The sequence below is a fragment of the Macrobrachium nipponense genome, chromosome 8 (assembly GCF_015104395.2).
Source record: "Macrobrachium nipponense isolate FS-2020 chromosome 8, ASM1510439v2, whole genome shotgun sequence".
In the NCBI taxonomy this organism is placed as follows: Eukaryota; Metazoa; Arthropoda; class Malacostraca; order Decapoda; family Palaemonidae; genus Macrobrachium; species Macrobrachium nipponense.
Genome location: NC_087203.1, coordinates 3,266,657 through 3,279,156, shown reverse-complemented (window position 1 = coordinate 3,279,156; position 12,500 = coordinate 3,266,657). Strand labels below are relative to the sequence as shown.

At 36.7% G+C, this 12,500-nt stretch overlaps 1 protein-coding gene across 1 annotated transcript in view; it reads right to left on the bottom strand.

Annotated features, from left to right (window-relative positions):
* LOC135222585 (uncharacterized) overlaps nucleotides 1-12,500 on the bottom strand; it is a 320,895-nt gene that overhangs the window by 191,233 nt on the left and 117,162 nt on the right. The window lies entirely within an intron of this gene.

Genomic DNA, 12,500 nt, shown 5'->3' with positions numbered 1-12,500 from the left:
AGTGGTTGAACAGCAAGAGGGAAGAAAGGAAGTGGAAACGGATTTAAAGTACAAGTATCAATCGCCACGGTAGTTGGCAGTTAGTAAATCCCAGCAACTCTGAGTTCACAAAGAAAAAAAACCCACGTTGGCTCTTTATAACTCTGGAAAAATTCAACCGACCAGGATGAAACTGGCATTACATATTTCATCGAAGTCCGTTAAGCCGTTCCGGAGATCCAGATATCAATTTTTGGTGATCAGGGGAAGAGGTTGGTCCTAACATATGTGTGAAGCAATAATGGTGAAAGATACAGCTGTGATACTTAGTTTTTCTGAAAGTTCGTATTGTGGAGGGATGCTTTTCATTGTTTGTTTTTAGAAATAATGAATTTTAAATTCAAATTCCTGATGATGATCAGGTACGGAAGAGGCGTCGTTTTCTTAATGTGTGTGCATAGCAAGTGGCGTTAAGAGAAGCTGGCTGACTTTGTCAATTGTTGTCTACAATAGCAGAGTCCAGCCAGCTTTGCGGCTAAGCCCCGCCTACTGATTATGTCACGACCATTCCTTGAAGCTGATGGTTGGAAATAGTTTCGAAAGTTGGTTATCTGTGGTTCTTTTCATCTTCATTTATTTTGCAATGGTTGTTTCACCGAACTAAACTACGTTGTGCTGGTTATCAAAGTGAAACTCTATATTATCCCCTGAAATAAAATTAGAATACATCTCCCTAAAAATGGCAAAAAACAGGAAAATAGGAGTGAAGTCAGGGGTGTCTGCGTTGTTGCAATCTTAAGTTTCGTAAATGAGGTTCGCCTGAATAGGGAGGTGTCTGGGAATGTCTACGTTCGAATCGGTGCGCTTGAATCACTGGACAATGGTCAATTACCGTCTGATATTGTCAAGCGTGTTCGCCATTCTAAATTTATATACAAAGACTTTCTCAAGTGTGCAGACTAGTATTTCATTTGATAATGAAATTTTACTACATTTGCATAGTCTTAAAATGGATTTCATTGGAATCGTTTAACACATTCGGAAGGATGTCAAGCAGTGACTGCACTTTATAAAACCAAAAAATACCTTTGTTTAAAAAAAAAATTACAGTATGATAGGCTGTACAATTCATATTGGATATAAATTGCTGTGAATTAACGCAGCTAATGACATTTGGATAATAGGCCTGTCTTATATTCAGCCATTTTATTGTGGTTCTTATTGTGGTTATTGTTGATTTTGTTGCTGTTGTTATGATACTTGTAGTGTCTTCGAAAATTTTCCTTATGGTATCCCATTGCAGAATAACCATAGACCTATTCATGAAAACACTGGCGTAAAGAATTATCGGCCTATTCTTGTTATCTGAAATTTAGTCGTTTTTTAATTAAAAGTAATTGAGATCTTTTTTTTTAATATGGTCTGCACTAGAATATTCTCCTAATAACACGCACACACACACACACAAGAGAGAGAGAGAGAGAGAGAGAGAGACTTTCTACAAGAATGGCCCAAAAACCAAGTGATTCATACACATACATCTACGGATGTATGTGTATGTGCTCTTGCTTATGCGTTTACATTCCACTTTGTGCATTTACATTATATATTGTGGAGTTAAAACTACTATATTAATTAAAAGCTACTCTATTTCCAACAGATACAGGTAGAACACTATTTGCAATAAGAAATGACGTGTAGGCTCATTCCTGTCATTGTCTCAATCTATGAGAATCTATATTTAGGCCTATGTCTTGACATTGCCTCAAAATATAAGAAATTAACGAGTACTCCCAAGCCCTGTCATTGTCTCAAAATATATGAAATTGACGGTGAGGCCTAATCTCTCAATGATATTAACATTCGACATGCAGGATAAGGATGAATTAATACCATAACATTATAACTGGTTGCACAAGTCTATGCTTCATTTCAATTAATGTGGTCTATGTCGGATCGCTTATGCATTAGGCTGCACAGACAAAATGATCCAAGATCTTCATAATGATATATAACTTTCTATATGTCTTTTTATCGAAGATATCAATTGCATACTTCACAACTCCGGAAACTCAAATTTGTGTCGTCATCATTCAAGCACGAAACTCAACATCACCGAACGGAGTCAAATCCGTACTCGTAATCATTTGGACTGTTAACTAGTGTGACGTCATTCCCCCTTCCAGAGCTACCCAATCACAAGCGTGCAGTGGGCGGGGCTTAGTTGCAAAGCTGGCTGGACTCTGATATAGATATAGATATATCTATATGATATATCTATATATATATATATGTGTGTGTGTGTGTGTGTGTGTGTGTATGTATGTGTGTGTGTGTGTGTAAATAAATTATAAATTCTTCTGTTAAAACAGAATATGTATTAAGTATAAAAGGCCCATTAAAACACGTTGGTTAAAAGCTAAGGACTATAGTATTTCGGCGGTCTGACTACCACCCTTAACAATTATATAATATAATACTAAAACTCTGAAACATTTCCCTCTCCCATATGCCTCCCCCTTCCCTCCTATCCCAAGCACACGATCAAGTGTTAATTTATCTGTCTCCTACCCTCCCCTTCCCTCTTCCATTTCCCTCCCTACCCTTCAACTCCCCTTCCCTTCCCTCCCAGCACGAGATCAAGTGTTAATTTAGCCTGTCCTCCCCTCTCCTTTCCTCTTCTATCCCCCTTCACTCCTCCTCCCCTACCCTTCCACTCCTATTCCCCTCTCCTTCGTTCTCTTCTCTCTCTCCTTCCTCCTCCCCCTTACCCTCACGTTCCATCTTCCCTCCCCCTAACCTTTTCCATCCCACTTCCCCCTCCCCTTCCCTCTTCCATCCCTCCACTTTCCTCTCACTCTCCTCCACTTGCCATTCGCTAAATTCTATTCTCAAATTTCAAATTATTTTCTAATTTGAAAATATATTAAATAGATAATGGATAAAAAGCATTTTCACTAATAAATTATTAACACTGCAAAATATATAAAAGCTTAATAAGTATATCATAACAGCTGATTCATAAGCATTTACTATTGTACTAATACTGTTTTCGCAAACTGTTTAAAAGATAGAGGGAAATAAGGTAAAGGTTAAAATGAAAGCCTGCATTTTTTAAATAACACAAAGTCTCCACATAACAATTTGCTAATACCTTTGGGAAATAGCCAGTGACGACACCCAGCTCGGCTTGTCTGTTGACGAGCGATATTATTCGGATGTTAATGATATTAAACTATTCAAAGTACTATTTCGTTTCTCTCAATGCCTAGTTCATTTACTCATTAATTCTAACCTACGTTCACATAAGCAAAATACACACCGGTAGCAGAATAATACACAAAACAATGGGATAGGGATGCCAATCCTGTTACAAACAAAGGGGAGCCATTAATGTTTTGAGTGGCTAGCAGGATTGGATAACCCCCGCCCACTCCCTCCCATTCTTGCTTCACATCCAGTACTTGTTTTTTTTTTTTTTTTTTTTTTTAGTGTTAACCAGACCACTGAGTTAATATTATCTCTCCTAGGGCTGGCCCGAAGGATAGACATGTCATTTAAAATCTTTATAAAATCATTATTAAAAATAAATAAATAAATATTTGTTATCTGAAATATATATCTAAAAAATAAATATTTACTATCGGGAATATATTATTATAAATTACCTAATATATATTTTATATATGTATAAATGATTAAATTTCAAGGAATTTTAAAATATTAAAAAGTGAAAATTTGTCACTTCCTGATAATATTTCTTTAAAAGAATATCTTCTGAATAATATGTCTCTTTGGATTTTATATTTTGGACAGAGTTTAAAAAATGAGTTTTACTGTTATTTGTACATTACATATTTCGCACATAGGTATAGGGGCATGGGGGTTACTCATTAGGTTAACCATGTGTCAGTTTAGTGTGACCAGTTCTTAGCCGTGTCAATATTACTGAATTCTGGTGGCATTTCTGATAGGATGATGGCCACGGATCTACGTTTCTTTTATTTTCCCTTAAGTTATTGTTAGGATGGTTTTACCTCCAGTTATTTTGCCATTTTTTCTTAATCACCGATTTACTGTGTCTAATATAATCTTTTTTCTAGTGGCAATAATTCGCTGATATTGGAAGTGTTCCAGCCTCTTTTGCATAGGTGTCTGCTTTTTCATTGCCTTCTAATCCTATGTGAGATGGTATCCAACATAGAGTAACAGATATCTTTTGCCCTTCCATTTCATGTAATGTATGTCTAATTTCATTTATAATTTTGTTTTTTGGGGTATAAGAGCTTATTGCATTTATTGAACTTAGTGAATCGCTAAAGATGGTTACTTCCTTAAACTGGTTTTCAGATATAGTTTTTAATGCTGTTTTTATTGCTAGTAATTCAGCAGTGAACACTGATGCTTTGCTTTGTAAGGAGGCTTGGATCTTTATATTGTTTCCGTCAACAGCGAATCCAACTCCCATATCATCTTTGGAACCATCAGGTATGTGATTATTATTGTGTATCTTGATATGTTCCAGAGCATATTGCTTCATAACAAGGGATTATTCAATTTATTAATTGGTATTGTACACAATTTGCTACATATACGGGGAGCACTTATCAACCACGGAGGCATTATTTTGCTAAAATTGTAAAATTTAATATTATAAAGGTCATTATCATTAAAATAATCTATTAGCTCTAACAGGGAAAGATGGGATAATTTGTATTCCAGAAACAATCTGGATCTTTAAATAAATCTGCTTTTTGTTTTGCTGGACTATTTACAATTTTTAAAGCTCTGCACATCGTTGTTATTTTGAATCTATAAGATAGTGGCATTTCTCCATTTCTACAATCAACGATTGAACTGGTGATGATTTGAATGCTCCAGTGGCTAAACGAAGCCAAGATGATGCACTGGGTCTAGCATTTTGAGAGTTGTCTCACTAGCAGAAGTATAAATTGGACTGCCATATTCTAATATTGGTGGAGAACTGTAGCCTTATAAAGTTTCAATAATGTTTCTACTGATTCTAGGTGGCGACCTATTATATTTGATATTTCTTTTAAATAATGAACTCTTTTCCTATTATGTAATATTGGGATCTATGTGATCGACTATATTTGCCATTGATTTTTCTAAATCTATCCCACATTTGTTTAACAGTGTCACCTGAGAAGTCTGCGACGTAATTATGCCAAGATGATTTCCTATTACTAATAACTTTTTCTGAATTGAGCAGATATCTTATTCAATAAAGGTTTGATATAATCAATTTCCATAGCTATTAATACTAACCCTTTCAATGTATATCTATTACTTTTAAATAATTTGTTATATCTTTTTTTTTTTTTTTTTTTTTTTTTGGGGGGTTTTTAGTCTGTCTAATCGTCTACTCATCTTGTGCTTCAGTATGATAACATCTGAAAGTTCTCTAGACCACCATGGAACAGGATTTATTTTTGGCTTACAAGTTGTCATTGGTATTGATTTATGTCCAGAACTAATTACGAAATATGAATTAAATATGAATTAATTTCATTGTGATCATTGTTACTTTGGAAAGGAGAAACAATTTTGGTAACTAAATTATACTTTTCCCAATCAGCTTTTTTAAAATTAAATTTTGGTATAAATTGTTGATGATTATCTTCTAGACATGTGATTACGATTGGGTAGTGATCGCTGGTATAAAGGTCATCCAGAGTATTCCATTCTAATCTGTATACTAACGAAGTGGAACAAATTGACAGGTCTACAGATGGTAGGGTCCCATGAGTTTTTGAAAAGTATGTTGGGATTTCATTTTCATTCAAACAACAGTAGTTGTGATTAAGAATTAGATTTTCTATGTCTTTACCACCATAAAGGGTGGTGAGCATTAAAATCACCTAAAACTAGAATTGGCTCATTGAACTGTGATAAAATATTTGATAATTGAGCCATATCATAATTTTCATTAGGTTGATTATATAGACTGCAGACTAAAATGCTAGTTTTGTTTATCATATGCAGGCGAATTGAAGATATTTGAAGTGAATTATTGTTAACTGTAACTTTATCATAGGTTACACAGTTATGAAACATATGTTGCTGCTCCTAACTTGCCTTTCCTGAAACGGAGGATGCCAGAAAGTAATTACATATTGATGGGACTAGATTATTAACGTGTTGTAAACATATGCACATTGGTTCATGTTGCTTTAGGAGTCTTTGTATTTCACCCAAGTGCATTCGTGTTTTCAGTACCGTTTATGTTCCATTGGATAATAGTATAATTGAATGGAACGAAAGTTAAAAGATTATTTTATATAGTTGGTTATATATATATATATATATATATATATATATATATATATATAATATATATATATATACTAAGGTAATTATTCACTTAATTAGCTTTAATTTTGGGTTCTTTTTGGGTTTTTGACATTTCTGTGTTTATCTTCTGATTCAGTAGTGAATTTAATTCCTTCTTGTTTGGCTAAGAAATTGTCTAACACTGCTATTTTACTCTCACGATAGTATTATAAGTGTCTAATACACATACAATCTTTGGTATGTAATTCAAGCTGGCTTGAGATATCTTTTCTAGCTAAGAAATTCCTTACGTTTATCAATTTTTCCTTATTTAAAGGTTTCGTTTCTTTGCAATCTTGCAAAAAACATGTATGGCATCCACACCGTTCATGGTGAGATTCGGTTTGAGGTGTTACGCCTTCTTGGATACACTGCTGACATTCACAATTATCGTTTTGTCTTCCTTGGACTGATTGAAATTTGTCTTTAAATTTTCTTGGAAAGACTGGCGAAGGGTTTAGTTCTTCAGATTTACTTTGAAAAACTATGAAGAATCATTACTTTAAATTTACTTGGAAAGACTGGTGAAGGTACTTATTTCATCATTATTATCTAAATTAGGGGATGTTTTCCTGTTGATTTTAGGCATTTTCTTCTTCTTGATTCATTAGTATTAATTTGAGTTTTTCGGGGGGGGAATTATTTCTCTTTCGTTTTCTCTTGTTTTGGCCAGCATGATCTTCATTTCCAGTGTCTAGAGATGGCAATTCTTCATCTTTCATTAGTACATCATAAGGGTTGCTTATTAATACTGTATTGCTAGATTCCCCAAGAGATTTTTTGTTAATTTCTAAGTTTGATGACCTTGTTGTTTGTTTTCATTAGTTTTTCCAGGTATTAGAAAATGTTTCTTGGGCATTACTTTTTCCACAGCGTCTCGATATGATTATTTCTAGCAGGGTCCATTTAACCTCTTGATTTTTTTTAATTCTTGCTTTCCTTCTGGAACTGACATGCCAGACCTGCTTATTAGTAGTTTTAATTCAAGTGTTATATATGTAGAATGGCATATCTTTGATCTCGCATGATGGTCTTGTCCACAATTACATTTGGGAACGCCACAGTTCCAGGTGGTTTCTGATCTTCTGAACCAAAGAATGCACAAAATTGGTTCATTTTCTACATTTGTTTTTTGTATGTCCATACTTCAGAGCAATTTGTGCATTGAAGAGGCTTTGGTACGTGGGGTAATACCTCTCTTCTCTGGCCTTCTATTTTAATATTGGGTGGAAGAGTCTGCCCTTCATATTTAATTTTAGCTATTCTCAATTTGTTTCCCTGCTGTCTTGTATTTGGGATTTCATATACTTTTACGTTTTCAATATTAGGATATCTAATTTTTAATGAGTTCAATAACAATGTCTCATATGGTAGGCCATCACAATCATTATTGGGTGGTAACATTACTGTTCCCTCAATGCTGTTCAACTTGTCATGTCTTTCGACCGTGACATTTATCCCATTCATATTATTAATCATTTGATAAATTTCTGATGAAGTTTTGTGTAGCTTCCACTATCCATTCTTTTCTTGTTACAGATCTAAATGTCATTTCTTTGGTCGGGTACTGAGCTAGTAAAATATTTCCAATTTAACAGCAGTCAGCTCGGTTTCTGTTTCAAAAACCAAGTATCTTGGCCAAGTGCCATATCCAAATAATGAGTCAAAGTGTACCAATGTAGGATCTGCTCTGTATTTAGGTCGTCTGTTTCGAATACTGTTAATATTTTCATTTTTTTTCATATGTTACTGGAGGAATTTCTTTTTGTGGCATTAAGTATGGTTCCATAGTTATTATGTTTGATTTGGGTATGGATCTAGAATCATCGTTTACTTCTTTGTTTACACTTTCCTGAGCCAGTTCCAAGTCCATTCCAGGGTGGTCAACAATGGGGGCTAATGTATCATCCATAGATACGAGTACTGTATTATTTCAGCCAGGTAGTTCTCCGCCCACCATATTCCTCAGTAAAACGGAGCCCAACAAGGGAGGGATGTGTTACGCGACTTTTAGTGGCCACCCCTAGAGGCTACAACCTGGTTATACACATGGCTCCCAAAACTTGAGGCGTTATCAGTCCGTCGAGATCAGACCCAGCTCTGGGGGCCATGTTTGAAATAAGACTTTCCCCTCGCTCGGGCACGTCAGGTACTCGAATTCTATGGATGGAGAGACATGTCAGTCCTCTTCACCCTCCATCAAATCAGAGGAGCAGTCAGAGCCGTAATCCAGTGTAGGTCCAAGGTTGTCAACTAATGGTCACTCGTAATAGGGGAAGTAGTTGAGGATTGAAAATAGGGGAAGGCTCAAAAGTGGACCGAGCTTAGTCTGGATGCTCAGAACTGGCCTGTGTAGCATGGTTAGACCTGCCAGGGTAGGGCACTACTCCGCTACTGTAGCCCAGTTCATCCTTGCACCACACAAGCCCCATCACCACATCAAGGTGCCAGGCCACTGGTGGGGACATCCAGTACTAGGGTAGTACTTGGTACTACCCTAGTACTAAGTACTAGTAACTCCTCACCTTCTCCTTCCCTCCCCCTTTCCTTCCTCTTCCATCCCCCTTCTACCTCCTCTCCTCTTCCCCTCCCCTTCCCTCTCCCATTCCACTCCCCTCTTCCCCTCCCACTCACCTTCCCTCTTCCCTACCCCTCACCTTCCCCTCTATTCACCCTTTACCTCCCCTTACACCTCCCTTCCCCTACTCCTTCCCTCTTCTCTAACCTTCCCCTTTACCTTTCCTCCCCTCCCCTTTCCCTCCCCTCCCCACCCCAGCACAAGATCAAGTGTTAATTTAGCAGTGTCCTTCCCTCTTCCATCCCCTTCCCCTATACCCCTTCCCTTCCCCCTCTATACTCCTCCCTCTTCTTCCTCCTCCCCTCACCTCCCATCTACCCTTCCCCATTCCTTTCCCTCTTCTATCCCCCTTCCCCTCTCATCCCCTTCTTCCTACCTTCCCACTTACTTTTCTTATTCCCTCCCCCTCTTATTCCCTTTAACCCGCCTTTTCCCATCCCCTCTCCTTTCCCCTTATCCTCCCTCTCTCTCACCAGCCCCTTCCCCCTCACCGTTCCACCTCAACCTCCCCATCTCCATCCTCTCCCACACCCCTCCCCTCTTCCTTCCTCCCAATTCTCTCTCTTCCTTTCCCCCCCTCCCCTTCTTAATCCCCTTCCCCTCACCCTCATCTCCCCCTCATCCTCCACTTCCATCTTCCCTACCCTTCCCCTCCTCTTCACTCTTCCCTCCTACTCCCCTCCCCCTTTCCCCCTTCCTTCCTATTCCTCTTCTTTCCCCTTCCCCTCCCTACCCACTCACCTTCCTTTTCCATCCCCTCCCCTCATTCTCCGCCCCTTCCCCCTCACCCTCCCCTTACCATTGCCCCTCACCTTCGCTCCTCCTCCCTTCCTCTCCTCTTCACTCCCTGTTCCCCTCCCCTTTCCTCTTCCATCCTCACCCTCCTACTCCCCCTTCCCCTCCCCTTAACTTTCCATCCCCTTCATAAGCAGGGCTGGTGTTGCAGTTGTCTTTTCGCTGGTTTACAAAAAAAATTCGGGCAAGCATAAATATAATTGTTATAGCCTATTTTTGGAGTGTTGATTTCAGATTGAAAACCAGTTTTCACTCATCACCTCTAGTTTTTGAGATATACATGTATACATGTACATAAATGTGGACATGCATTCACGGATACCAGATGTGTCCTACATAGGGCGTTGTGTCTGTGTGTGTGTGTGTGTGTGTGTAATTATAAATTTTAGGAATTGTGGTCTTTAGAAAATTTACATGCCCTATTTTTACTAAAAGCATCTAGCAACCCTGACATGCAATGCGGCTGGGTATGCCAGTAGCCTACTGACGGTGAGAGCAGATGGTTAGTGCTGCTCAACATTCATGTTACACAACCGTTTTATATGCTGGACACATGTTTATACTACGATTTTGTGACAATTCACATAACCATATATATATGATCAATGTTTACTTTGTTTTCCAGATTTTTGTGAGCTGATACACATATCTACAATGGCTTCAGGCACTTCAAAACACCAAAGATTCATCAACAAGGCAAATTCATTCTACTAAGTGGGGATTTCACGACAGTTACACAGCGCCGAACAATTATTTCCCTCCTGAGAACTGATTATTTTCATTCTTTTGACTGTAAAATTGGAGATCAGGACAATTCCTGGGACCCACACATCCGTTGTAAACCCTGTTACAATGGACTAACTGCATTTGCTGTCCCAATGGTCGGAGAGAGCCACAAAGCGATGCAGATGATTGTTATTTTTGTCTAACAAATAAAGCTGGTTTCAATAGTTATTCTTGAAAAAAGATCAAATATCCCAACCTTCCCTCATCTATGAGACCTGTTCCCCACTCAGATGATTCCCCTGTCCCTACACCTCATCAGATGAAGAAATGCCTTCAGAGGAAGAATCTGCCAAGTCAATGTGTCTGTTTATTCAGGAGCAAGTGGCAAAGAACCACACTGGATCACATTGGAAGACCTGAATGGCCTTGACCGTGATTTGTATCCATCAAAGTAGCAGTCAGAGCTCCTAGCATCCCAGCTTAAGCAGTGGAACCTGATCAAGGCAGATGTACTCGGCAAGGAAAGTTAAGATACAATTTTTTAAAATCTTCGGACATATATTGTTCAATAATGCCACACCTGGCAACTCTAGAAAGGGGGCGGAGCTTCAAGTCATAGCGTTTGTTGCTTTCTAGATTTCCATTAACTGAAAAGGTGAAATTTCTATCACCTTTTCAGTCTTTCGAAAATCAACTAACATTGCCTCTTTTGTTCATTACTACTCCATTCTGTTAAATTCTGTTTTTTCTGGGATGTTCCTAAGGGCTCTACGTGTCTGTAGCCCGCAGTTTATTGACGTTGAAATTAAAACTATTTATGATATTGCATTGAAACTTAAATACCCAAGGACTTTTGTAGATATGGCATGGAAAAGAGCTTAGAAAAACATTTTATTCAACTAATGACAAACTTGAATGTAGTAAGCATAACATTCTAAAATTACCCTATGATGAAAGGTTTTTAGATATACCTAGAAGTTTAAAGCTTTTTAACATGAATGTTGTTTTCAGTAATATTAATGTCAAGAGTTTAGTAATCAAAAATTCTCCTAAAGATCTTCCAGGCTGCATATATGAAATTCCTTGCAAAAAGTGTGATAAAGTCTATTACGGACAGACCGGTAAATCTCTTTCACAACGTCTCAAACAGCATCAATATTCTGTGAGAACTGGGCAAATATCGAATGCATTATTCATACATATGAGAGATTTAGACCATCCTATTAACTGGAGTCAAGCAAGAGCCTTAATCCCATGTAATGACACAGTTAAAAGGAATATCATTGAATCTTGTTTCATCAAGTCAAATAATAGAAATGTTCTAAATTTATGTCTCGGTTTATTTAGACTTCATGCTTTCATAATGAAAAAAGTTGTAGATAAATATAAGCAACAAAATTAATATATTCAGTTTTTACATGTTTTGGACTGTAAAGATACTTTGTAATTTCGGTTAGGGTCAAATCTGTTTAGGTTTGTGACTGTGTGATATCCGATAATCCTGAATTATCTCTCTTAATTTTTACCCTTTTGACAATTAACCATCTGGTATTCTTGATCTTGTTGTGTACCTGAGACCTTTCTCTCCAATTGTATTTCATTAGCTCCTTGACAATGTCTTAGTAAAGACGAAACCGCCGCTTGGATTTCTGACTATCATTTTCCATGTGGGATTCGCTTATTTATGAAGTCACGCGCATCTACTGTGATTTTTTAAGCATATATGTATATATATATATATATATATATATATATATATATATATATATATATAATATATATATATATATATATATATATATATATATATATATATATATATATATATATATATATATATATATATATATATATATATATATATATATATATATATATATATATATATATATATATATAGATATATATATATATATATATATATATATATATATATATATATATATATATATATATATATATATATATATATATATATATATATACACACAATTATTTGTTATAACCCCATGTCCTGTAGAGTGTGTAAAATTAACAATCTATTTCGACAGTGCATGTTAAGCTGTGG